This window comes from Taudactylus pleione, unplaced genomic scaffold (assembly GCF_031769625.1).
Source record: "Taudactylus pleione unplaced genomic scaffold, aTauple2 ptg000228l, whole genome shotgun sequence".
Taxonomy (NCBI): Eukaryota; Metazoa; Chordata; class Amphibia; order Anura; family Myobatrachidae; genus Taudactylus; species Taudactylus pleione.
Window position 1 is genome coordinate 2,965,804 of NW_028284630.1, and position 25,781 is coordinate 2,991,584.

Consider the following 25,781-nt stretch of genomic DNA (forward strand, 5'->3'; position numbering starts at 1 on the left):
AGCAGGTACATCATTCATCCACATTCTGGCAAACAAATCCCGATTAAACATATCCTGACGTGCACGAGCAGATATGTCGTATACATGCTAAGATGCCCGTGTAGCCTAATATATATTGGCAAAACCACTTGTACTTTCAAAGAAAGGATGGCACACCATCGTACTGCCATTAGACAAGCTCTAGCAGGAAAAGAGATTAACCAACCGGTCGCCTGCCACTTTAAACAGAGCCGGCATTCCTTGGCTACTTTAACTTATAAAATCATCGACCATGTACACCCACTTAGAAGAGGAGGTGACCGAGAGAAACGTTTACTCCAGTTGGAAACACAATGGATACATAAACTGAACACTGTTACCCTTGTGGACTAAACGAGACCCTATCTTTTGCATGCTATCTATGACGAGGACCTTCCTGGCACATGAACACTGAATGGGACCGTCTCTTAGAAGCGACAACTCTGGAAGCGATTAACTTTTTTGTTTGGATTTGACTACACATTCTAATTTTTTCGTTTTTTAAATTTTTCATGTTTTTTATATTTTTTCATTCTCTTCATAAACCTCATATTCTTCTTTTTTCAGTTTTTATCTCTGAGATGCTGCTTCTTTTTTCTACGGCCTCATCATAGTGGCTATTCTTACGTTATTGGCAAAAAATTTTGGCACCCGCCTCCACCAGCATATCCTTATAGATGAGTTCTTATTTACAGACATACCATACTGGCTATGCCCAAACTCAACTGATCTTGGAAGCCAAGCAGTATTGGGCCTAAGTAGTACTAGGGAGGGAGACCACCTAGGAAGATTAGGTTCTGTAATATACCCTTACCATCTACTTCGGAAAGACTGGTTAGTTGGCCTCAAGTGATGCCATGCGTAAGTTGTCTAGTATAGTCTACATCATCAGTGGATGTGTATTTTTTACATCTTTTACCTTTGATGTAATCACATGCTGATTTTTGAATAATGCTGTTTTTTTGAGCTAGTCTAACTTTATATAAGTTTTTTGACCATATAACCCTTTGATAATATCAATAATTGTTTCATTTTTCTCTTTTTTAATTAGTTTTTTTGAGGTTGATTTTTTTATTTTTGAGGTTGATATTTCGCTATATATATTTTTTCACCTTTTAGTTTTTTGTACCACTCTCTTTGATTTCGGGTACAGATGTAGAGGTATGCATTGTTGCAGTTTCTCCCTACATCCTTACAACAGACAAAAACTTTATTTTGGTCTCACACAATATTTTTAATTGGATATCCTATATTGGTGGTTGTACCTATTATTCACGTTTTTTTTCTCTTTATTTCAATGCATTTATATGTTTTTTCTTTTTATGCTTTTTTATGTTGTTTATTTGTTTTGTCTTTTCTCTGTTACATTTTGTTGCTGAGTTTATATGTTCTCTCTTTAAATTATGTCACTTTACGGTGGGACAATCTCTTTCCTTTTCTTCACACTCTTCTCACTGTTTTTTGTTCCTTAGATACATCTTATATCACTTCTAAGGTATGTTCCACTCATTTCTTCTTTTACACAGTGCAATCGTTTGCACTCAATATGTTATTATCATCATGTAATATAAGTGTAATTTAGCCTCCTGACCGCAGGGGCGCTGGTTCTGACAGTCGGGCATGATGTCTGAGGCGTGTGTCTGTACGCCTGACGTCACCTCGTTGGTGTTGACGTTGTGTTGCGACCGCGCTGGATTCTGGACACGTGCTAATGACATCATTCCCAATGCGCCCGGCGGTCAGCACACGGAGGCAGCACCTATCACCTGTGATGTACTGGTATAAAGGTATGTCATTACACAGTTGTTTTCATGTTCTTGATAAAAGTCTTTACTGACTGAAACGTCGGAAAAGGTTTGACACAGTTGTCAGTTTGATTCTTTTCTGTAAAGACCCGTGAGTGCCGCCTACCATTTGTACATATATATATATATATATATATATATATATATATATATATACATATAAATAAATACACACTGAAGTTAAGCACCGACATCAGTCTCATATGATAATGCATTTTGGTTAGTGATACATCTTTTGTGCACTAATGTAACAACACTCTTATTTACTATATTTATTAATCCTCACAAACCATTGTTATTTTAGTCTCTTTTGTCAAGGAACACTACAGAAGTAGAATTCCTGCAACAACTATAATGTGACTTGTTATTAAACTACAATAATTTTTTCTGTATAACACAAAATATATTAAATAAACAATGTGACAATTCTTACATGTATATTTTTTCTTACACCTGTACCCATGTCTTTACAAACTTAAACTGTATCATTGCCCTATTTTCATCTAATAAACACTTGTGCACCTTCACTATAATGACCTTTCATATATAGGAATATGTACACGCTGCTGTCCCTGCAACCTTAATCACATTATAAATGATAAATAGATTAACGTCATTTGATCTAAACAAATGTATTTGGAAAGAAATAGTCAGATATGAAAAAATATGTAAAACGTCTTACAATTTTTTTCCATGTATTTTTATGAAAATTAATATACTTTTTTTTTTTAAATGTCAACCAAATAGATCAGATGTTATCCTTCATAAAATCTATACAGTATGTTGCAGGATATTGTGCAGCAGGTCTGCATTTTAATGATCTCTTGCAACAGGCCCTGCAGACAAGCCCTCTGGCGGTGCCTTCAAACTGATAGCGGCAACTAGTTCTCAGAAACATTTGTAGAGGAAATAGGAAATATTACTAAAGCATTCATTTTTTTTTCAATGGTTAATACATATATTCAGTACTTCAACACTACATATATCAATGTTATGAATGGTTATTTTTGGCACTTTTTGATTTGTTCTTACTGAATGCCATTGGAGTACAACTTGCAAAATGTTCATGCCTCACAGAGCTATTTCTATAATCATTTCATAGATTGGGGAGTGGGGTTGGTAGCTTAAGAAAGCATAAGTTGACACAATGACACACCTACACTCTGTATGAAGTGACACCTACTCTATCAATTGTCTTGGCCAATATGTATGGTGTTATGCCTACAGCAGGGAAAAACAGAGCTAGCAAACAGGACAAATACAGAATTTTATTTACCTTCAGACACAGTCTCATATGACTCATCCTTCTGAATATCCATTGGCTGCAAATCCTCCTCTTGGCCCTCCAATGTCACTGCCTCCAACTATTGGAATTCTTCTAAGGGATGGCCATTGACAATCAATAGTTCAAAACTATTAATGGTTTGCCAATGATGGCAGAGGACCGATGTTTTTACTCCAAATTTGATGGTGACAATCCAATATTTTTTACTGCACAGCACAGGGTATTCAGTCCCACCCCATCACACCCTACTTAGCCATACACACCTTTTCTGATTGACCAACTGCATTCACATGTCCCACAGTATGGATGCCCATTGATGTTTCAAATCATTTATGGTTTTCAGTCTATGGTTTGTACATTGCCGTTGATGGATCCATTCATTGGCCATCCATACTTCTGATCTCCCGTCTTCTGGTGGGAGTTGTTCTTGTTCATGCTGGTACTCCACAGGCCTCTCCTTCTCTTGGGCTGGAGCTTCTGGGCCTCAGCATCATTGCCTGGTGAAATACAAAAATAAATTGTTATTGCAGACTATTTGAAATAAATAACTAGACATTTATAAGACCTACTTATGTCAAATGTATCAATCTTGTAGGTTTTTAGATGAAAGAACAAGATATAATGTGCTGTTGACTTTACACCTCGAAACATATCCCTAATATAGTCTTCAGTCTTGGAAAGTTTTTTGGTGGCTTACAGACTTTGAGCTAAAACTTGAATGTACAGTATCAATAACATAGCATGTGTTTCCTTTTTATATACTGTATGTATAAATATACGTACATGTAGTCTTAACCTAAACATTTTGGCAAAAGAGAGGAGAAAGGGAGAGAAGCAAATGTTCATATGTTGTATATCTTTATACGTGTAGCATTGTATATCCATTGCTAAGTAGCAAATTAATAACCTTTTTAATTTGCATCAAGGATTAACTAGGTAAATCTAAACACATATATATTCTATGGCTTAAGGCCTGACCATTCTGCTTTGCGGTCAGTGAACTCTTTCTTTGAGGCCCAGGGTTTACTTTACAATGACCCCGATTGGTTAGATTGAGATTAATCTTATTTGCGCTCCCTAATGCAATGCAACAGAACAGAAGAAGAATACTGCTCTGAATTTAGGCTCTGGTCAGCTGGCAGTAAATAGTGATTGATTGGTTTGTCTGAACGAATTATGGATTCCATACATCAATATTGTCAGGTTGCAGCCTAGAATCAGCCATTACTCACCTCAGCGCTGGCTTCCCCTGACCTCCCGAGTGGTCAGACACCAGGTGCGGCTGCAGGTGACCTGCTGAGGATTATACCTGGCATCTGCTAGGACATCCATGTGCTCGCTCCATGTGGTTTCTGCAGTTACCGTCAAGGAAACAGCAATGACAGTCTATATTCTGATTTGCCCTTTACCCAATGGTAGCATTGGTTGCTGTCAGCTGAAACTATCCTCCAATGGACTGCTACCTTAGGGTATGTAACAGGGCTCTGGACAACAGGATGTTGCCTGTACAATGTTGTTACTTCCAGTGAAGACTTGCCATTGTAGCGTTCCCAAGCTCTGTTGCTTCTAGTGACTTGTTCCTAGTGTTTATCTACGGTGTGTACTCACTACGTCTACTGAGTACAATCTCCTAGAGTCATCACCTGTGACAGTTCTGCTTCAGAAGCCACAGTGTGTGTACTTAGGGCCTGATTAAGACCTGCTCGCTAGGATGCGTTCGCACATAGCCTGCCAATTTTATCAATCTGTGCATGCATATAAGACGCAGTGCACGTGCGCAAACCTGTCACTGCAATCATGAAGCAATTGCCCCTTGTACACAGACACCTCGCTAGAATGAGTGACAGGATGAGCCATTTGTGGGTGGTGACAGGGGATGGTCGATGGAAATGGGGGTGTGGTGGTGAGAATGCAGGCATGTCTGTGCATCTGAATGCCATTCAGGGGCGTACATAATTAAGTTGCAGCATCAGCTTACACGTCACATAGCTAAATTACACACAATAGCACTCGCAGTGCTTGCGGTAGGTTATGGTCAGTTACAATTGCTGCATAAGGGTCTGATGGTACTCGATGTCACCGATTGTTTCATACACTTCCTGGAGATGATGTGTGTTACTAAGGGAAAGTGGGTGTCTTGTGACAAGCTGATGGGTGTCTAAATACATACCGTGATCGCACACCAAGACAGAGTTGGCATGCTAATGTCTTGCCGTGCGATCGAGGGATTTGCATACTTTGGCAGCTGATGGCTGAGAGCGAATGCATCTAGAGAGTGGGATCAATACTGATTACATTACCTCAGTAAAAACTTCCATTATCTTTTTCCTTTGCTTTCCCTGTGATAAATGTACTTCCATTTCCCACTTGTGCCAGATACCTGTCCAAAGGGCCACAACCTGCTTACTGGGTGCAGCTTAAGCCCAAATCCCACTTGTAGGGGTCACTGGTGAACACCTCCCTGTAAGTTAGACCTATGGTCAGGTCCAGCCAACATCTGGTACTAGTGGATAAAGAAGTCATTTATCCAGGCCACTCACCTCCTTTTCCTTTCCCAACCTGGGTCCACATCTTTCAATATCTCAGCAGAGGATCAGCATAATAGAATTGACAACAACAGGTGGAACAACCATAATGGAAAACTATACCAAAACAACTGGAACCAACAACACTCTAACTACTCAACATGTAAAAGAAATTTAAAAATTAATAAAGAAAACAGAGGAAGGTACACACATGATCATCAAACCAGAAAAATCAATCACCAATGAAGTGAATGAGAATCATAGATCACCACTCATCAAGCATAGACCAAAATACACAGGGAAAGACAGAATATACCAACCATATATGCCAAAACACTGTAACTATGAAAATAGTAAAATCTCCAATGCTCTCAAAACAGGCAGAGTAAGAGAGAACTTCAGGAAAGGAATGGAAGAGGCAGAATGACAAGAAGGAGAAAAAATTATGACACTAATAGAAAAACTTGATAGGAAAAGAAATTCAATACAAAGCACCTCCAACACTGAGGTGAACGATGATGCAGGGACAAATCTAGAGGTTTTTTAGAATTTCTACGGGAGGGAACCCTACCGGACTTAAGAATAACTCATGCTCAAAAAAGAAAACAACACTCCAGAAATGCAGGAAAATCAGAAGATGAACCAGAGGAGGAAGAATTACAACAACTCACAAAAAAACAAAAAGAAAAGATAAAGAAGAAATAAAAACTACAGGCATCTACAGTCTCAGTCAACACACCCTCCCAGACACAGAAGCAAGCATATTCAATAAGGGCCTTATGTTTGCCCCATCCAGAAATATGGAAAATTTCAACACATACATTGATCTACAACAATACATCAGAAAAATCAGTCTAAAAAATGTTTTTCAACAACAAAAGAATGGAAAAATAGAAAAAGAAACAGAACATAATGATGTATTCACACATACAAATCTGAAGGTAAAATCAAGCTTCTATCCAAAACCAAGAGGAGTTCTGATTGAAGCATCTCAGAAGCTGGTAGAATCTGATTTGGAAAACTTGAATGACAAGAAAAAGAAAAAGAAGGCAAAAAGAAAGATGAATATATCTGCAGAAGAAAGAAAAAGCCTAAAACTCCTGAAAGAGAATAAGAATGTGGTTATTAAACCAGCAGATAAAGGGGGAGGCACAGTCATTTTGGACAGGAAAAAAATATGATGAAGAAGAGACAACTCTATCAGATAAAGAAACATATGAACTATTGAAAACAGACACAATTGGGACATACAAAAAAGAAATGGAAGATCTGATCAACAAAGGATTAAGAGAAGGAATATTAAACAAACCCGAATACCAATACATCAGACAACAAGTTTCAAGGACACCTGTATTTTACTTAATGCCTAAAGTACACAAGAACCAAAAGAACCCACCAGGATGCCCGATAATTTCAGGAATTGGATCTCTAACCACCAATCTGCCGAATATATAGATTCAATACTTCAACTGTTTGTGACTACTCAATTTAGTCACTTAAAGGACACCACCCAAACACTGGAAACCCTTAAAAATATAATATGGAAAGAAGAATACACTTTAGTCTCCTATGATGTGAAATCTTTATACACATGCATTGGACATGAAGATGGATGCGAAGCAATTACAACAATCTTGGATAGGGAATCCAAAATGCCTGAACAACAAACTGATTTCATACTCAAAGGAATCATATTTATACTTAACCACAACTACTTCTGGTTTGGACACTCCTACTATAGACAGGTTTGCAGAACAGCTATGGGGACGAAATTTGCCCCTAGCTATGAGTAACTGGGAGATAAAGTTCATATGGAACAACAACCCCCACAAAGACAAAATTATCATCTGGAAAAGGTATATAGATGATATACTGATGATTTGGGGAGGAACACCCAGTGAACTGGAAATTTTCACTAAATACATAAACCAAAATCAACTGAACTTAGAATTCACAGGAACATCTAGCAAACAATCATTAGACTTTCTAGATCTTACTAACTTTATAGAAAAAGAAAAAATCCAAACTAAAACCTACCTTAAGCCAGTGACTGTAACAACTTTATCCCTCCTACAAGCAATCACCATACAAACTGGATCAGGAGCATCCCGATGGGACAAATTAAAAGGCTATGAAGAAACTGTTCAAAAATCACAGATTTTGAAGAACAAGTTTCTGATATGAAAATAAAATTCCTAGAGAAGGAATATGATGAAGAATCAATAGAGAAAGCGATGGCAGTGGCAGCCAGAACAGACAGGGAAGAACTTCTTAAATGTAAAAAGAAGGAAGAGAAAGAGAAGGACAAACAACCTCTATTCATAGCACAATACAATAATCAACACAACAAAATAACAAAAATTATTAAAAAACTTTGGCCTATTCTCTTAAAAGATGAAGATTTAAAAGCCATTCTGGAAGACAAAACAAGTATTATTTTCAGGAGAGCACCCACTATAAAAACAGAACTTGTCCAGAGCTTCATACCAACACTGAAGGAGAACCAAACTAACTGGATGACAGAAAATAAATCGGGATTTTACTATTGTAAAAGATGCAAAGCCTGTAAAACAAGTAGAAATGCCAAAACAACATCTATAACCAGTTTCACATCAAACAGCACAAAGGAAGAACATAATATCAAAGATAAACTCACCTGTGATAGCAAAGGGGTAATATATCTCCTTACATGCCCATGTGGCCTACAATATGTAGGCTGCACTATGAGAAAGGTCAGCGTAAGGATGGTTGCATCAAGACCATCGGGACTTGCTATGAGACCCTAAGGTTGGGTCTCGGCTAGCGCAAGCCCCAGGGAGCTTCCTACTCTGATCGAGAAGGAACCTCCCCATTGACATCATTGCTGATATCAGTGGGGCCGCCTCCAAACAGCAAGCATGCCATCAGGAACGCCTCCATTTGCCCTGCCCGCCTCCCAAATGGGGTGAGCTGTCAATCACCATCGACAGCTCGCCCACTTTGGTGCGAGGCCCATAGCAACGGAGCACCCTTCGCTAGCCTGGTCTCATGCATGCGCACGTCAGAGCTGGCTCCGACGTGCGCATACCCAGTAGGCAAACATCGACCCGGTTGCGAGCGCTCAGCGCTCGTGACCGGGTCTGAATAAGGCCCATAGTGTCTCAAATCATTTCAGGACACTGCACAATCATGACCAAGGACAACTGATGTTTATTACTATTAAAAGAGTCAAGACCCCCTGGAGAGGAGGGAACTATCTAGAAATGATGTCAAAGGAAGAAAGCCGTTGGATATACAATTGAAAATGTTAGCTCCAAAAGGCCTAAATATCGACTTTGAGCTTTCAAGCTTCCTAAAAGATTAAGAAGACCACCCCTTGTGCTGAAGAAGCTACAAACATGAGTAAAGGAGGAGGAGAACCACAGAAAGCACCAAGGAAATATTTACAATCAAACTATCATGGTACGCCCAATCTCATCCGACCTTGGAAGCTAAGCAGGATGAGGCCTAACAAGTACTGAAGAGGGGAATCCCTCAGGAACATTAGGTATTGTAATAACTCCACTTGGAAAGCTTGACGTGGATAATCAACTCCTCCGAAATAAAATAGAAAGAATAAAGCCAAAGGGAAGACAAAGGGAAAAAGGGAAGAAGACAAGGGAAAATGGAAAAGATAATACATAAGGAAGAAAACTTAAATACCATCACGAGCAATAATAAATGTACACTAATATAGATTTCAAATTCATAGATTTCAAACTATGAACATTACTGTTATGTCTCATATCACATACATAATCAGAATATTTTTCATTGATATATATATATATAATTCTCTGTTTACATTTATTTTACATCTATTTTCATTTTTCACCATTATATGGATTTACAGTAGCTATTTACACTCATCTTGTATAATTTTTATTTATCTCCACTTCTAATTTTTATATATAATTTAGATAATTTTTGCTATATAATTCTGTAATATAAGTACAACTACAACTCCACATCCTGTGAAGTAACAATGTTCAACAGCCTGAGGAGTAACAATGATTGACACCCTAATCAAGCACTTCAATCAGGAAAGAACACCTGCAACTCCTCTACAAATACCCATGAAACACAGACTGAATGCAGAGTCCCTGATGAAGCACGTACATCACTAACGTGCGAAACGCATTGGTCACACCCCCAGACACCAACCCACCCAGATGACCGCAGGATACAGATGAGGAACCCCAAGTCTCCGATTACCGTGTAAAGTACGGACGGCACGAGGAGGACGAGGACACCGCCACTGAGAAAAGTTCATCAGCAACGAGGACTGGGAGAGCTTTCCAGCTGCCTGCCTTCATACATACCACAAAGGACCAGCACAGCCGCCGACTTACTGGTAAGATCGCACCAAAACACTTACACACGTGAACCCCGGGACACAAGGGAACGCTATAACTTAGTTCATTTCCAGGATAAAACAATAGTAACAACTGCCAAAATCGTTATACATTACTACTAGGAACTGGACACCATGTAACAATCCCCAGATAATTATTAAATACAGGAGATATGATCTCACAGAAACAAACACCGTTTTTTAAAAGGATAACTTTATACCTGTCAAAGCTGCTGTGGACAAGACTACTGATTAATATTATTGATGAAGTGTACTACATTTTTACAAATGCTTAATTGATTCTTATTATTCATGTTTTGAATTATTTATGTATTTTACAATGTACTTTTATTTTACAATGTCTTTATTGATTCAGATGGTTTTTGATATGGCAAATATTTTTATATATTTTCTCACAAGGTCTTAATTAATTTTAGGTCCTTATAATATCTTAAATATTTATATATTAATATTTAAATATTTATCATTTTGAAAAAATGTCTCCACATTGTATCAATAAATTAATTTTCATATATATAAAGACAGTTTTGTTGGCACTAAAATCCAAGACGAATAAATGAATATGTGCTCCGGTGTTCCGATAAACACTGCATAAGTCCAACACAAGCAATCAGCACTCGGAGGCTCCAGTGAGTATAAACACATGTATTAATGACAGCAATGTTTCGGGGTATAACCCCCTTTGTCAAGCCAATACAGACAATGAAACCAACATACACAGTGCACTTACCCCTTAAGTAGTGACATGTAACTCACACCTGGTCTCACACGCCGCGGAACTCACAGCCGGAAGTCACGCAATGAGATACATCTGGCTCCTGCATTCCAGTGTCTCCTGGCAACACCTAGCCTGCGCCCCACTAGACCATCCACTGCAGCGCATGCACAGTACCCCAGGACACAGCCACAGCAGGAGTCTCCGACTCAAAGTATGATCTATATTGGCATCGTCCGCAGCATGGAAACTAAGGGTAACAATAAGTGAATGACCATCACCCAATAAATAACAAACACTAAAAGACATATATATAGAGAAAAGACATAGTAAAGCATCCAAAGGATTATGACACTAAAGAGAAAAATGCCCAAGCCAATTTCTACTAAATCTAACTGTAAGTTCAAAACCACAGTGTAGTCCTGAATCATATCAAGTTAAAGCATTCCAATTGATCTTATCATTCAGCCCTTTGGGTGAAATTGTATCTAATCTAAAGATCCACTGGGTTTCTTTATGAGAATTTTAGCTCTATCTCCACCTCTCCTAGGTATATAATCATTGATCATGTGCCGGTACCTAAGTGATACCAATGTGTGGTTGGCCTCTTTAAAGTGCCGTGCCACTGGCTGTTCACATTCTTTGCCAGAAAGTAAAGTTTTGATCGCCAAGTGATGGAGTGCCATCCTTTCTCGAAATTTACGAATAGTTTGTCCAACATAATACAAATTACATGGACATATAATCACATACACCGCATGTGTAGTGGTGCATGTCAATACGTGTCGGATATCATAGATGATGTATCTGTGTGGATGTTTAAACTTTTTACCACTGATGACATATGAGCACATAACACAATTATGACATTTATAACAGCCTGCTGGTTTAGTATACACATTCGGGGTACATGGAATGTTCATATCCGTGATGTCTGTGCGTACAAGGATATCTCTAAGATTTTTGCTGTGTTTAAAGGCTGTAATGGGTCCAATCTCTTTCAACCCTGGTAAATGCTTGTCTGAAGAGACGATTGGCCACAAGGCTTTAGTGGCTCTGTGAATAACGGGACTTGCCACTGTAAATTCACTTGTCCAAGGTAGAATTTTTGTGGAATCCTTAGCCTTTGGTTTCAATAAATCCTTTCTGGATATCTGTCATAATTTAGCCTTTTGTTTCAGCAATACGCTTTTGTTGTAACCCCTGGCTAGAAACTTGTCAATCAAATCATCCAAAATCCCTGGAAGAACATGTCTATTACTGGTGATACGTGCTAACCGCATCATTTGAGATAGCCGAATGCCTCTCTTAAGGGCTAAGGGATGGTGACTTGTAGATAGCAGGAAGGTATTCCTGTCAGTATCTTTGTGATAAACATCTGTAATGATTTTTCCATCTTTGATTTTGATATTAACATCAAGGAAATTAATCTCCTCACAGCTAAATTGATATGTAAACTTAATAGTTGTATTCATACTATTAATATCATCAATCAATTTTACAAGTTGATCCACCCCTCCCGTCCACAACATGAAAACATCATCAATGTATCGTCGGTAAAGAAAAATGTATGGTTATGCTTTAGGGTTACATAAAAACATAATTTTTTCTTGATGAAACATGTATATGTTTGCATAGGATGGAGCACATGCAGAACCCAGAGCACAGCCACGATTTTGGATGTAGAATTCTCCATCATACAAAAAGAAATTTCTAGATAATGTCAACTCTAATAGAGTAAGAAATAATTAATGATCAAAACTACTAGATGGCAGATATTGTAATAAGAACTCTCTCATCGCAATCAGTCCATCATTATGAGGTATTGAAGTGTAGAGACTACACACGTCCAGGCAGCAGAGTAGCATATTATCAGGAACCTTGTCAATATCAATCAATAATTTCAAAAAAAATTTTGTATCTTTCAAAAAGGACTCTTCAAGTAGAAGGAGCAGTTGCAAAATCTAATCCAACAACTGGGCAACAGGTTGATACAAAGAGTCTCTCGCAGAGACAATAGGTCTCCCAGGTGGCATCCTTATGGAGTTTAGGTAGTGTATACAGAATAGGAACAATAGAATATTCACAATATAGAGCTTTAAATAATTTTTCAGAAATTAACTTTTCATCTTTTGCTCTAGACAAGATAATCAAAAGTTAATTTTGATATTCCATAGTTGGATTATTGGAGAGTTTAGTATATATTCCATGTTCCGCTGGATTTCAGAGCGATAATCGGCGAGGTTTTGCACGACAATAGCCCCGCCTTTATCTGCGGGTCGTATAATTATATCTACGTATGCCCTCAAATTCCTCAGTGCTAACCGTTCACTTTTAGATAGATTCATGCAAATTTTACCTGGAGTCTCTGGAAAACGAGTTACTGATTCATCTAATAGTCTACTGAAAGTTCTTAAAGAAGAGTTATTTGAAGCAGGATCAAATGTTGAGTGAGATCTGTTAATAAGAAATCTATTAACTGGTTCAGTAGAAGTTGCTTGTTGTTTATGTTGAAAAATTCTTTTAGACATAATTTACGTGAAAAGGCATGTACATCTTTTTTCCAGTGAAAGTCGTCGTGGAAATTTGTGGGCACGAAAGATAAGCCTTTCTGTAATACACTAATTTCCATCTCACTCAGGATTCTATCCAACAAATTGAAACTTATGTTGTTTTTTTGGTTGTTTTTCTTCCACCTCTGCCCTTGCCCACCCCTGCGGGTGGCCTTGTGCTTGTAGTAATCTCCTTTGACAAAGTTGATTGATCTAAAGGGACCGACTGTGTTCTGATGTTCTCATCTGAATCCGTTAGCAAAAAGTCACTATCACTGTGGCTATGGGCCTGATTCAGAGCCGGACACTCTGACCAGAGCACCCGCTCTGAATCAGGGCCCTCCCGTCATGCGCATGTGCATTTGGGTACCATTGACCCGCTTGCGAGCGTCCTGCGCTCGCGAGCGGGTCTGAATGAGACCCTAAATATGGATTGTTGTCCCGTTTTACGTGATTTACTGGATTGCCACGGTCTACGGCATTCTCTAAAGTCATTTCTTTGTCCAGATCTGATGTCACCCATAAGCCACCTATAAACCCTATTGTCCTCATAGTCCGCATCCACAGACAATTTTTTGTTGTTTTTACATTTCAATAAATCTCTCTTGTACTGATCATACTGTTGTTCTAATTTTTGTAACCAATTGCAACTAGGATCATCCTCAAAAGTTTTAATATGAGATTTTTCAAAATCTTTGATTTTTTTTTTTTAGTTGTTTTAAGCTCATTGCCCGCTTCCTCAACAACAAGAACCATAAGGTCTAATGCACATTTATTTAAAATAGCGGTCCATTTTCACACAAAATCTGGATTATGGCGGCCAATAGTAGGGGTGTTTTTTACCCTGAATCCCTGGGGGATCTTTTTTTTCTCTGTAGTATTCAGATAAAGGTACTCCGTGTAATAAAAAGTCAATTTCTCTACATTTCAGTTTAAACAATTGGTTATATAAATATTCTCCACTCATTTCCTGATCATTAATGGTTACTATGTCTTTAAATACAATGTTTTCAATTTCAGCTTCAGAATAGCTGAAAGTTTCACCTCTTGGCATAATAACACCACTGCAACCAGCTGATTCATAAATGGATGATGTTCCTTGCATGATGTAGAATAAATGAATGGCTGTTGCACCAAATGTATATAGAATCACTGTCAACGCTGATCCACAGACAAAATGTATACAGCACAAAACATTGGTGCCTCACAACGTAAGCAATGTGCAAACCATACACACCGCTATGGTAAATAAAGACAGTTTTGTTGGCACTCCAATCCAAGAGGAATAAATGAATATGTGCTCTGGTGCTCCGATAAACACTGCATAAGTCCAACACAAACAATCGGCACTCGGAGGCTCCAGTGAGTATAAACACATGTATTAATGATAGCAACGTTTCTGGGTATAACCCCCTTTGTCAAGCCAATACAGAAAATGAAACCAACATACACAATGCACTGACCCCTTAAGTAGTGACATGTAACTCACACCTGCTCTCACACGCCGTGGAACTCACAGCCGGAAGTAACGCAATGAGATACAGCCGGCTCCTGCGTTCCAGCTTCTCCCGGCAACACCTAGCCTTGTGCCCCACTAGACCATCCACTGCAGCGCATGCGCAGTACCCCAGGACACAGCCACAGCAGGAGTCTCCAACTCAAAGTATGATCTATATCGGCATCGTCCGCAGCATGGAAACTTGTCCTGCTGTGTCTAGCATTCTGGCAAATTATTTAATCGAGGCATTATGAGTGGTAGGGTCAAACTTGGATCTAGGTCTAATCAATTTTAGTTGGGGGGGAATGTCATCTGCTCCCAGATTAGATTGTGTCGCAGGCGATAGGTCAAAATGTTCCTTAATACGTAGTGTCCTATTCAATCTATAGTTATCAACCTTCCAAAGGAGTAGTCAAATTGACTTTTAACATCAGTCCAGAGTCCATTCAGTATTTAGACGTTAATAAAAGCTTTTCTTATCAACTTATATCTACCACCATATTCTTTAAAAGCACTGACAGGAATTACATCCCCAGAAATGAGAGCTTCCACCCAGCACCATTATGTAGGGGCTTACCATACTCGCAATTGTTGCGAGTCAGACGTATCACTTCTGACCCCAATAAAGTGGAGAAAGCCCTTAACGATATGGTCAACAAATTTGTAGCCCATGGTTACAATAGACCTGAACTAAATACATTAAAAAATAAGGTTATGAGTATCCCACGTGCAATAACCTTAAAAGCTAAAAGCAAGTCTAGAGCTCTTTTGCCCCCTGGGTTAATAGATTCAATCTCAATAGTACTAACACCACCAAAAAAGCGAAACAGTGGTGGCCTGTAGTGAATAGTGACCCTGATCTACCTTCCCTTTATAATAAACAATTAATACCTAGTTATACCAGGGGGAAAAACATACGTGATCATGTTGCAAAGTTGGATATTACTGGAATGGGTACAGCCCATCCTTCCCACTTCCTTAGTCACAAAACAGGATACCACAGATGTTTGGGGTGCATTACTTGTCGCTCCCTCTCTGTGGGGAAATATTTTTGTCATCCATATACAGGCAAGAAGTTTTCCATTCAACATTCGGTTTCTTGTACAACTACATATGTTGTGTACATGTTAACCTGCCCTTGCAGATTGTCCTATATTGGTAAGACCCAAAGTCAATTCCGCGAGTGTATGGCACTCCACAGAAGTGCCATCCAGGCAGCATTGACATCTGGCCACAGTGACCAATCTGTGGCACGCCACTGTTTGGTAGCTAAACATAATATTACCAGTATACGATCAATTATTATTGATCATGTCCCTGCCTCTATGAGAGAAGGTAATTGTAACAAGATCCTCCTTCAAAAGGAAAGTAAATGGATCCACATGTTAAACACGATGGCACCTAAAGGGTTAAATGAGTCCTTATTACTACAATGTTTTTTGTAATGGTTTATTTTTTTTGCAATGTTCTTTGTAAGATCTAGTTAGAGTTAGTGACAGTTGGCATCTTCTGATTTTTGTCTCAGCCATTCCCAATCTATATATGTCTGATACCATCAGTCAGGTTATGTTTTAATTACATTACATAATGTTTTAATCTATGCTGGAATCTATGTATGTGTTTATGCCAGCATGAGTGGTAGTAATTGTTTAGTTTGTGTACACCACGATTTGGTGATGTCATTTAAATATGTTTTCTCTTTTGTCGGCAGCAGACACGTTGCTCTGACAATGCATCCACATTAGACATTGGTTGCTCCCTGGAATGGCGCCGCCCGATGACGTCATCGGTATAGTGTTGTGAATTTTTCTGGCGCGTGGAGCGGTGTCGCTATTGGACGGCGTTATCCAGGTGAGTACAATGATTAGTTTTTCATGTCATGTGATTTATGGTATATATTTGTTGTCTTTTGTGTCATATGGTTGTATTGTTTGTCCTTGAAGACTGGGGATTAACCCCGAAACGTTGTTGGAATAAAGGACTTTTATTGCTTCTAACTACCAGCCTGCAGAGTGCCGCAAATTCCTGTATCCGTATTTTGGGTGTTGTCACCCAGGGAGGGCACCGCAGCAATACTGCAACTATCCTGGAGTGCCGGGCATCTCTACTGTTATATATATATATATATATATATATATATATATATATATATAGATCCCGTTTCCCATACTAGTTCATATACAAGTAGGTGAGCACCAAAATAGGATACACAGTATTTTAACTATAGCCTGTGTGTGATAGTCTGTACAGGCCCTATGGAAGCTGCTGGATCGTAGGGTGCAGGAGCATTACAAGATCTCACCTCTCGCATTGAGAATCAGGAGGCAGCTCAACACCAAATGGCTCGATATCTGCAGGAACTCTCTAGTCAATTACTCTCCGTTCAGTTGACTCTAGCCACATACTGTACTTCCTGTTCATTCTGGATCTGCTCCTGTAAATCCTCCAGTAGCAGTAACTCAAAGATCTCATTTGCAGTTGGCCTCTCCTGAGCATTTTGATGGAAGCCCTAGATGATGCCAGGGCTTCATCAATTAGTGCGAGATACAGTTCAAGTGACTACCTCATACATCATCTTCTTACTATCTGGGACTGCCTTGGACTGGGTCTCCCCATTATGGGAGCAAGCTGATCCTCTTGTCTTTAATTATGAAAGTTTTATTTGTTCATTCAAGACTGCCTCGACACATATAATGGGCCAGTATGTGGTTCAATTCCAGAAGATCACTGGAATGATGAGGCACTTAGGGCAGCATTTCTTCATGGATTATCTGAGAGAATGAAGGACGAATTAGCCTATTGAGATGTTCCTGAATCCCTATCGGAAGTAATATTTTTATGTATTAAGATAGACTTGCGCCACAGAGAAAGGCAGGTTAGTAAAGGGCGTGAAGATCATTTCAAGGATCAATTTCTGACAGTTGCATGTTCTTCCTCTCTTGCACCACCAACTAAAGAGGAACCTATGCAGATCAACAGGTCTTGTTTGACTCTGGCTGAGTGGACCTGGCAATTCCAGAACAAGTTTTGCCTCTACTGTGCAGCCCCTGATCATTATCTTAAAGTTTGTCCTCTTCTCTCAGGAAACCAGAGACCATAACTGGCTCTGGGAGCATCTGGGAGGGGGTATTAACTAATCCTGCCCATTTGTTGGATAGTCTTCTACCAGCGTCTATTCGTTTCAAGACTCGAACAAGAAATATTAAAGCATTAGTGGACTCTGGAGCCGCCGGGAGTTTTATTTCATAATCTCTGACACATGAACTAGGAATTCCAGTTTTTACTCTTGCAAGCAAGTTGGCTATTTCTGGGGTAGATGGCAACATCCTCCTTGGAGACGTTATATATTCAGTTACTCTACCTGTTTCACTGCGGGTAGGATACCTACATCACGAGGAGTTAGAATTCCTGGTTTTACCTAAAACTCCCCATGCTCTAGGTTTAGTTCTGCATTGGCAGAAAATCCACAACCTCACACTGGACTGGTGTTGTTCCAATACAAACCCAACAAGTCTCTACTGAATCTTCCTCAAAGCTTTGTACATCTGATCATTTATTTCTAAACCAGATTCTCGTTTGCCAAAACCTTATCAAGATTTCGCTAAAGTTTTTTGTGAATAAGCTGTGAACAAATTGCCTCCCCATTGCCCTTGAGACTGTGGCATTGATCTTATCCCTGTGAAGCTGCCACCTCGTGGCCGTATCTACCCTCTTTTGGTTCTGGAAACAGCTACTATGTCTGATTACATAAAATAAAACCTAGCCAAAGGTTTTATAAGACAATCCTCTTCTCCTGCAGGGACCAGATTTTTCTTTGTTGAGAAGAAAGACGGAAGTATTAAACCCTGCATAGACTATCGTGGGCTGAATCAAATCACCGTGAAAAATAGATATCCTTTACCACTCATCTCGGAGCTTTTTGACAAGGTTTGTGGACTGTCCATTTTAACTAAAATTGGATCTCCATGGAGCCTACAATTTTAGTCCATATCAAAACAGGGGACGAGTGGAAAACCACTTTCAATATGCAAGACGACCATTATGAGTACTTGGTGATGCCTTTTGGCTTGTGTAATGCACCAGCAGTTTTTCAGAGTTACATCAATGAAATCTTCTGAGATGTCCTTTACAAATTTGTTGCAGTCTATCTGGATGACATTTAAATTTTTTCAGAGAACCTGCAATCCCATCACCTTCATGTCAGAGAGGTTTTGTCCCATAATACCATTTTGTCAAGTAATCATCTGTATGGGAAAATCTCTAAATGCCTTTTTGAACTGTCATATCGGGAAATTTCCTTCAAATGGATTCAGACAAATTAAGAGATATCCAAGACTGGCCTCAACCGCACTCCTTGAAAGCCATCCAACGGTTTCTTGGTTTATTTGATTATTATAGAAGAATAATTGGAAACTTTTCTATGATTGTTGCCCCCATCATGGCTCTCCCTAAGAGGGGTGCTATTCCATCTCGTTGGCCTCCAGCAATGGTGGCTGCCTTCCAAGTCCTCAAAACAGCTTTTTCCACAGCTCCATTTCTTTGTCAACCACAGCTCCTTTCACATTAGAAGTTGATGCTTCTTCAGTAGGAGTGGGAGCTGTTCTGACTCTATGGCTGAAGATGGAAAGAATCATCATTGTGGTTTATTTTCTCATAAATTTTCCTTGGCTGAGAAGAACTATGCCATAGGGGGATCAAGAATTGTTGGCTATGAGATTGGCACTAGAGGAATGGAGACACCTTTTGTAAGATGCTAAATTTCCTATTACTATCATCACTGATCATAAGAATCTTCTTTATCTCAAGACAGCTCATCGTTTGAATGCCAGACAACCTCACTTTTCTCTTTTTTTTCCAGGTTTTTCAAGTTTGTATGCCAGGATAAAAAATTTTCTTTAAAATCAAACTAAAAAGGCTGATGCACTCTCCTATTCCTTTCTGCCTCCACAGGAAGAAGAATAACAACCTCAAGTTCATACTATTCTGGATCTTCTTGTCTTTGCTCACACCCAGTTGCTTCCTCCTCCTCCTGGCAAAATCTTTGTAGCACCTCAGTTGCCTAAGAACTTATTAACCTGGGCTCATGCCTCCTTGTTTGCTGGTCACTCTGGCATACTCAAAACTTTTAAGTTTTTACAGTGCTCCTACTGGTGCCCACTATGAAGAAAGATGTCCAGAGTTTTGTTGTTTCTTGTGCCAAGTGTGCTCAGCATAAATCCATGTGCAACAAAGTTATTGGCCCATTGTGTCCTTTGACTATTCCTGATGTTCCTTGGACTCATCTGTCGATGGATTTTATCTCTGAATTACTACCCTCCAAGGGACATAATACTTTCTGGGTGGTAGTGGACTGATTTAAAAAAAATGGCCCATTTAATTCCATTGGTGGGACTTCCTTATGCTCCACAGTATGCCAAAATATTTATTCCTGACATGTTCCATCTTCATGGACTACCCAAGGAGATAGTGTTGGATCGAGGTTTGCAATTTGTGGCCAAATTCTGGAGGGCTTTATGTGCCTCGTGTGGAATTAAACTGAAGTGTTCCTCTGCCTATCACCTGCAGACAAATGGCCAAACTGAGAGGGTGAATCAGGAATTGGAAACATTTCTTAGACTTTTTGTTTCTTCTTATCAAGATGACTGGGTCGATTTATTGCCATGGGCAGAGTTTTCCCACAATATTAGGTACCACTCTTCTTCTAATTTTACATTTTTTTGCACTATATGGAAGACATCCGCGTTTTCCAGATTTCCAAAATTTACCTCCCATAGACGTACCTGCCATCACTAATCTTGTAAAATCATTATCTGACACATTGAAAAATATTCACTCCTCCGTGAAAAAAGCTTCTAGTAATTACACAAAATTTGCAGATCGAAAATGTCTTGCAGTTTCTCTTCTGAAGATTGGAGATAAGGTGTGGCTGTCAACTAAGAACAACTAAGAACATTTGGCTGAAGGTCCCAAGCATGAAATCTGCTCCATTCTTTATTGGCCCGTATCAACCCGGTGGTGTATAAATTGGAGCTATCTCCTCAATTGAAGATTTCCAACACATTTCATGGTTCTCTTCTACAACCATTAATCCTTAATCAATTCCAGAGTTCTCCACCCAAGACTCCTAAAGTTCAGACTCAATTGGGAGTCAAATTTGAAATTGAGAAGATCCTTGACTCTCGACACCGATTAAATCATCTTCAGTATCTCATTGACTGGAAGAGGTACAGACCTGAAGAATGAGCAAGGATCAAGGTGTCTGATGTCCTTGCTCTACAGTTTGTTCAAACTTTTCATTAAAAGCTTTCTGAGAAGCCTTGTGGGTGTCCGGAGTCCACCCTGAAAGGGTTGTGGCCTAGGATTGGCCGTTACTCACCTCAGTGTTGGCTTCCCTCTCTTGGAGGGGTCACTGGTGAACACCTCCCAGTCTTTGGTCAGGTCTAGACAACATTCTGTGCTAGTGGATGAGGAATTCATTTATCTAGGCCCCTTGCCTCCTGTTCCTTTCCCAACCTGGGTCCACATCTTCCAATACCTCGGCAGAGGGTCCGCATAGCCTGAGCATGACAAATATCCAGCGACACTTATGCATCTAGTAATTAAAATTGGCAGACACTGAGGTAGTTGAACACTGCAGGCAGATATGATGTAGGAATCCTAATAGCATTGGCGAGAAATGCTGGTAGATACTAAAGTTGTTGGAACACTGCAGTCAGTTATGCTGCAGGAATCCTGATTGTAGTAGTGAGAAATGCTGCAGACACTGAGGTACTACAAGGAGAAAGCATCCAAGCTGCCAGGCAACAGCCAGGACCAGACAGCATTGCGGCCAGTGTGATGACACCAAGCAGCATCCTGGTCACCTAACAATGGCCAACACATATAATGGGGCCTTGAAAGCTGTTGTGGTGCTTCATAACAAGATATCCAAAATTAAGCTGAATTGATCCCTGGAGAGCAAAAAAATCCCTTGGTGAAAGATATAATTTCTCTTTCTCATGCCTATAATGTATATACCCGCACTAATATTTTTTAGGAAATAAATGGCTCTTACTGTTCACAAGTCTCTCAATCTGATATCTACAACAATTGGTAGTTAGACAACAACTCCATTAGCATGACATGTTCCAGTGGCACTTCAACAACTAATTACTGTCTGAGTTACAGCCTCATAACACTTTGTCTGCCAATATGTTTTGGGACAGTAGTCATTCAGATGGTCTGCATGTTATAAAACAATGTGAATGTACTTGACAGAAATTATAGTAAAAATTCATTTTTAATAAATCTTCTTTATCTAAAAGGACATTGAGAAATTAAGTAGTCAGAGAGTGGAATGTATAAGAAGGATACAGGTGAGGATTATGTTAACTTTTAAATTGCACAATTAAGAGTTCCACTTAAGCATATTATTTACCCAATAATCTAAGAGTTATGGAGAGAGTAAAAAGGAAAAAAAAAGGAAAAAACAAGAAAAATATAGAAAAAGGAGGTGTCACAAACTGCACTGCTGCTGCTGCTGCTGCTACCAGGTCACTTACCTGGTTCCTCACTCCTTCTGACTCCATGACAGACTCCCTCCAGCTGCAGCTTCTTCTCACCTCCTGCAGTCTCCCCGGCTTCCATGTAAAGCATTTGTACTGACTGCTGGGCACAGCCATGACAGTCTGAATCAGGTGACTGTTCATCCACCAACAGGAGACCAGTTTGCTCTCACCTGATGTCTGCAGCCAATCTTTGTTCCCCGAGGGATTCTGATAAGGATTCTCAATGTTGTCTTCAGCTCAGCTGTAGATGCATTAGAGAGAGCTCCTGTAGATATTCCATTCTACTCAGTGACTCCTTTGCAGACTTCCATCTCACTGCACTCCTGGTTCCAGTATCTGGTTCTTTTCCAGAGAGCCTATACCATCAGTTCCAATCAAATATCCTATATCATTGTTTCCAGTCCAATATCCTATACCATCAATTCCAATCCGATATCCTATACCATTGGTTCCAGTCTGATATCTTACGATCAGTTTCAGTCTGATATCCTATACCATTGGTTACAGTCCTATACCATTAGTTCCAGTCCGATATTCTATACCATCGATTCCAGTCCAATATCCTGTACCATTGACACCATCCTGGAGTCATCCAGTCCGGTTCCTTCCTGGAGATTCAGTCATCAGCTGCCAGAACAGGGAAACTCAAACAGAGGACTGTTACCTGCATGTCAGGTGCAGCTAAGTCCAAACTCCCTTGTGGGGTTGCCTGGTGAAAACCACCAGCATGTTAGACTCTGCACTTCTGTTCTGGGTCTCAGCCAATTCCCCAGTACTGTTCAGCTTCCTTCAACCTCAGACTACATCTCATGAGCCATAACTATATCAGACCAGCCAGTTTCCAAACATCCAATCCATAACCCACTCCTGCCAAAGACTCAAGTCCGGATCCACTGACAAATCCAAGCAAAAAAGTGGCAGGAGGATGACAGAGCAAGAGAAAGAGGGTGAGAGAGAGTAAGAGAAGGGGGAGGACAGAAGAGCAGGAAAAATACAGAAAAAGTTAAAGTTAAAATAAGAGTGAAAAATAGAATTAAATAGAAAATAAAATAGAAAGTAAAGAAAAACAGAATCAGAAATGGAGTGAAAATGATGAAAAGGAAATAGAAAAGAGGAAAAGGAGAGAGAAAAATTAAGAATAAATGTGAAAAAAAGGATTAAAAAAGGGAAAAAAATGAAATGAATAGAATGAAGGAAAATAAAAAGATACTATGGAGAGAATGTGTGCAAAGAAGATAAAAAGTTTAAGTGTGAATAAAAATGAGAAATTCAGTAAATAAAATGTGAAGGACAGAACAAATAAAGAGAAGGGGGATTTGAATTAGTAAGAGAAAGAGAGAGAGAGAGAACAAAAAGGATAGCAAGAAAGAAGACACAGAAAAGGAGAGTGAAAAGCATAGTGAAAAGAGTAAAACAGACAAAAAACTAGATAATTAGAAATAATTAGAGAGAAAAATTAGAAAGGAAGAAAGAGAAAATGTTGAAAAAATGAGAGTGAAAGACAAAGGGTGTGAAAAAAAATAAAAAAAATAAAATGCAAAGATCTATATAGACAGAGAAAGTGCAAGAGATAGGAGGGGAGATGTACTAAGCTTTGGAGAGTGATAAAGTACCAACCAATCAGCTCCTGTCACTTTTCAAAACACAGCTTGTAAAATGACAGTTAGAAGCTGATTGGCTGGTACCTTATCACTTTCCACTTTATCACTACTCAAAGTTTAGTACATATTGTCCAGGAAGAGTGACAAAAATAAAAAAGTAAAAAGGGAGAAATAGAGTCATAAGAAAAGAAAAGAATAAAAAAGTAAAAACAGGTAGAGAAAAAGAATGAAAAAAAGTCAAAAGAGAGATGAGAAAATTAAAAAAGAGAGCTGGAAAGTACATGTAAAACAGATACAGTAGATTAAAAAAATTAAAAAATAAGATTATCAATACAGATAATGCTAGTGCATATTCGTTGTCTTTTGCACACACACACCTATTTTGTGACTAAAGAATTAAGGAACTATTTTAAGAATACACGATGGCACAGAGTCTAGTTGAAATTAGTCATTTTTAGTAATCTGTATAAGTATGTTTCTTATTACAGAATCAGAATATATGTTAAGTCATGTTCCTTGAAACACAAATTGATATAATTTGTTTTTAGTTTTAACGATTGATCTTTACACACAGTTATCTGGAGAGGTTTTCTGATTTCAGCAATAAATATGATATATTAGGTTTTTAATCCCACAGTGCTTAAATGTTAGTTCAAGTTACTAATGGTGACAAGGCAATATGCAAAATGATGAATGAGTCCAGTGAGTGTTTTATAATAATTTGTAACTAAAAATATATTGGCTTGACAGATATGAAAAGAAAAGAAAAAAAAATAATATTTTTAAAACAAATCAAATTATTTTAAAGTACAATTAAAAGAGTTTTGTCCAATTTTATTATCTCTCAGAGATGAATATGTGGAGGACAGTCTCTAGGTCTTGGTTCACCCTTTCAATTTGTCCATTGCTTTGGGGTCATATCCAGAAGAGAAATATATGGAGACTTCCAAACTCTTACAGATAGTCCTACAAAATAAAGAGATAAACTGTATACTGCCAGAGATGATCTGATAATCTCTTGAATGAATAAAGCAGTTAAAACAAAGAATCTGGGATATCCTTTGAGTGGAATGAAATGAGCCACTTTGAAAAAGTGTTCCACAGTGACCCAAATAGTGGTAAACCATCTGCTGGAGGCAGATCTGTGATAAAATCCATGGTAATTTGGTGCCATTGTCTTTCTGAAATAGGGAGGGGTATTAAAGTACCTGAAGGATGCTGATAAGGTATCTTATGCTGAGCACATTGTAACCAGGCCATGACAAATTCTATATTGTCATGTCTCAGAGTAGGCCACAAATGATTAAAAAAAATAGCTGTTGTATTATCTTTATCCCATGGTTACCTGCGAATTTTGAGCACTGTACCCAGCTTTAGAGGTTATGGCAAATGGTCAGAGGAGCAAATCATTTTCAATCCAAGTTTGGGTGGCATCTATCACATAGTAGAGTCCCAGAATGGGTAAGGGTACAGTTGGGGTTTTGCCTGTAGTTTCAAAGGGTTGTGCGAGGGTGCCAGCCTTCGTGTTATTGGATCCTGTATGATAGATCATGACTGGTGGACAATGAGACATGTTGCAAATTTGAGGTACTGGGCGGCAAGTTTTGAGAGCTAGAAATGCTTGGACTGCTTCGCTTGGCTATATCTTGGCATTGGCATCCCAGCATATAAGAGCAGTGATTTTTGACAGTGAGAAATGCTTGGACTGCTTTCTTGGCAACTTTGCATATGAGAGCAGTGATGGGAGTAACCTCAGTAGAATAAGTATTAAAAAAACTGCTCATAGTAGTTAGTGAACCCAAGGAGCCTTTATGTTGCTTTGAGACTAATCGCCTGAGGCAA

The 25,781-nt window shown here is 39.0% G+C and overlaps 1 long non-coding RNA gene and 1 pseudogene across 2 annotated transcripts in view; both read left to right on the top strand.

Annotated features, from left to right (window-relative positions):
* The window catches only part of LOC148517061 (uncharacterized), a 125,907-nt gene that overhangs the window by 94,639 nt on the left and 5,487 nt on the right, over positions 1–25,781 (top strand). The window contains exon 3 of one of the 2 annotated variants that reach the window (XR_015879333.1): positions 16,503–16,642. This is a non-coding gene — a long non-coding RNA (uncharacterized LOC148517061). The remainder of the gene's footprint in view (positions 1–16,502; positions 16,643–25,781) is intronic. The other variant, XR_015879334.1, reaches the window with a different exon arrangement.
* Positions 706–824, top strand: LOC148517062 (5S ribosomal RNA; annotated as a pseudogene).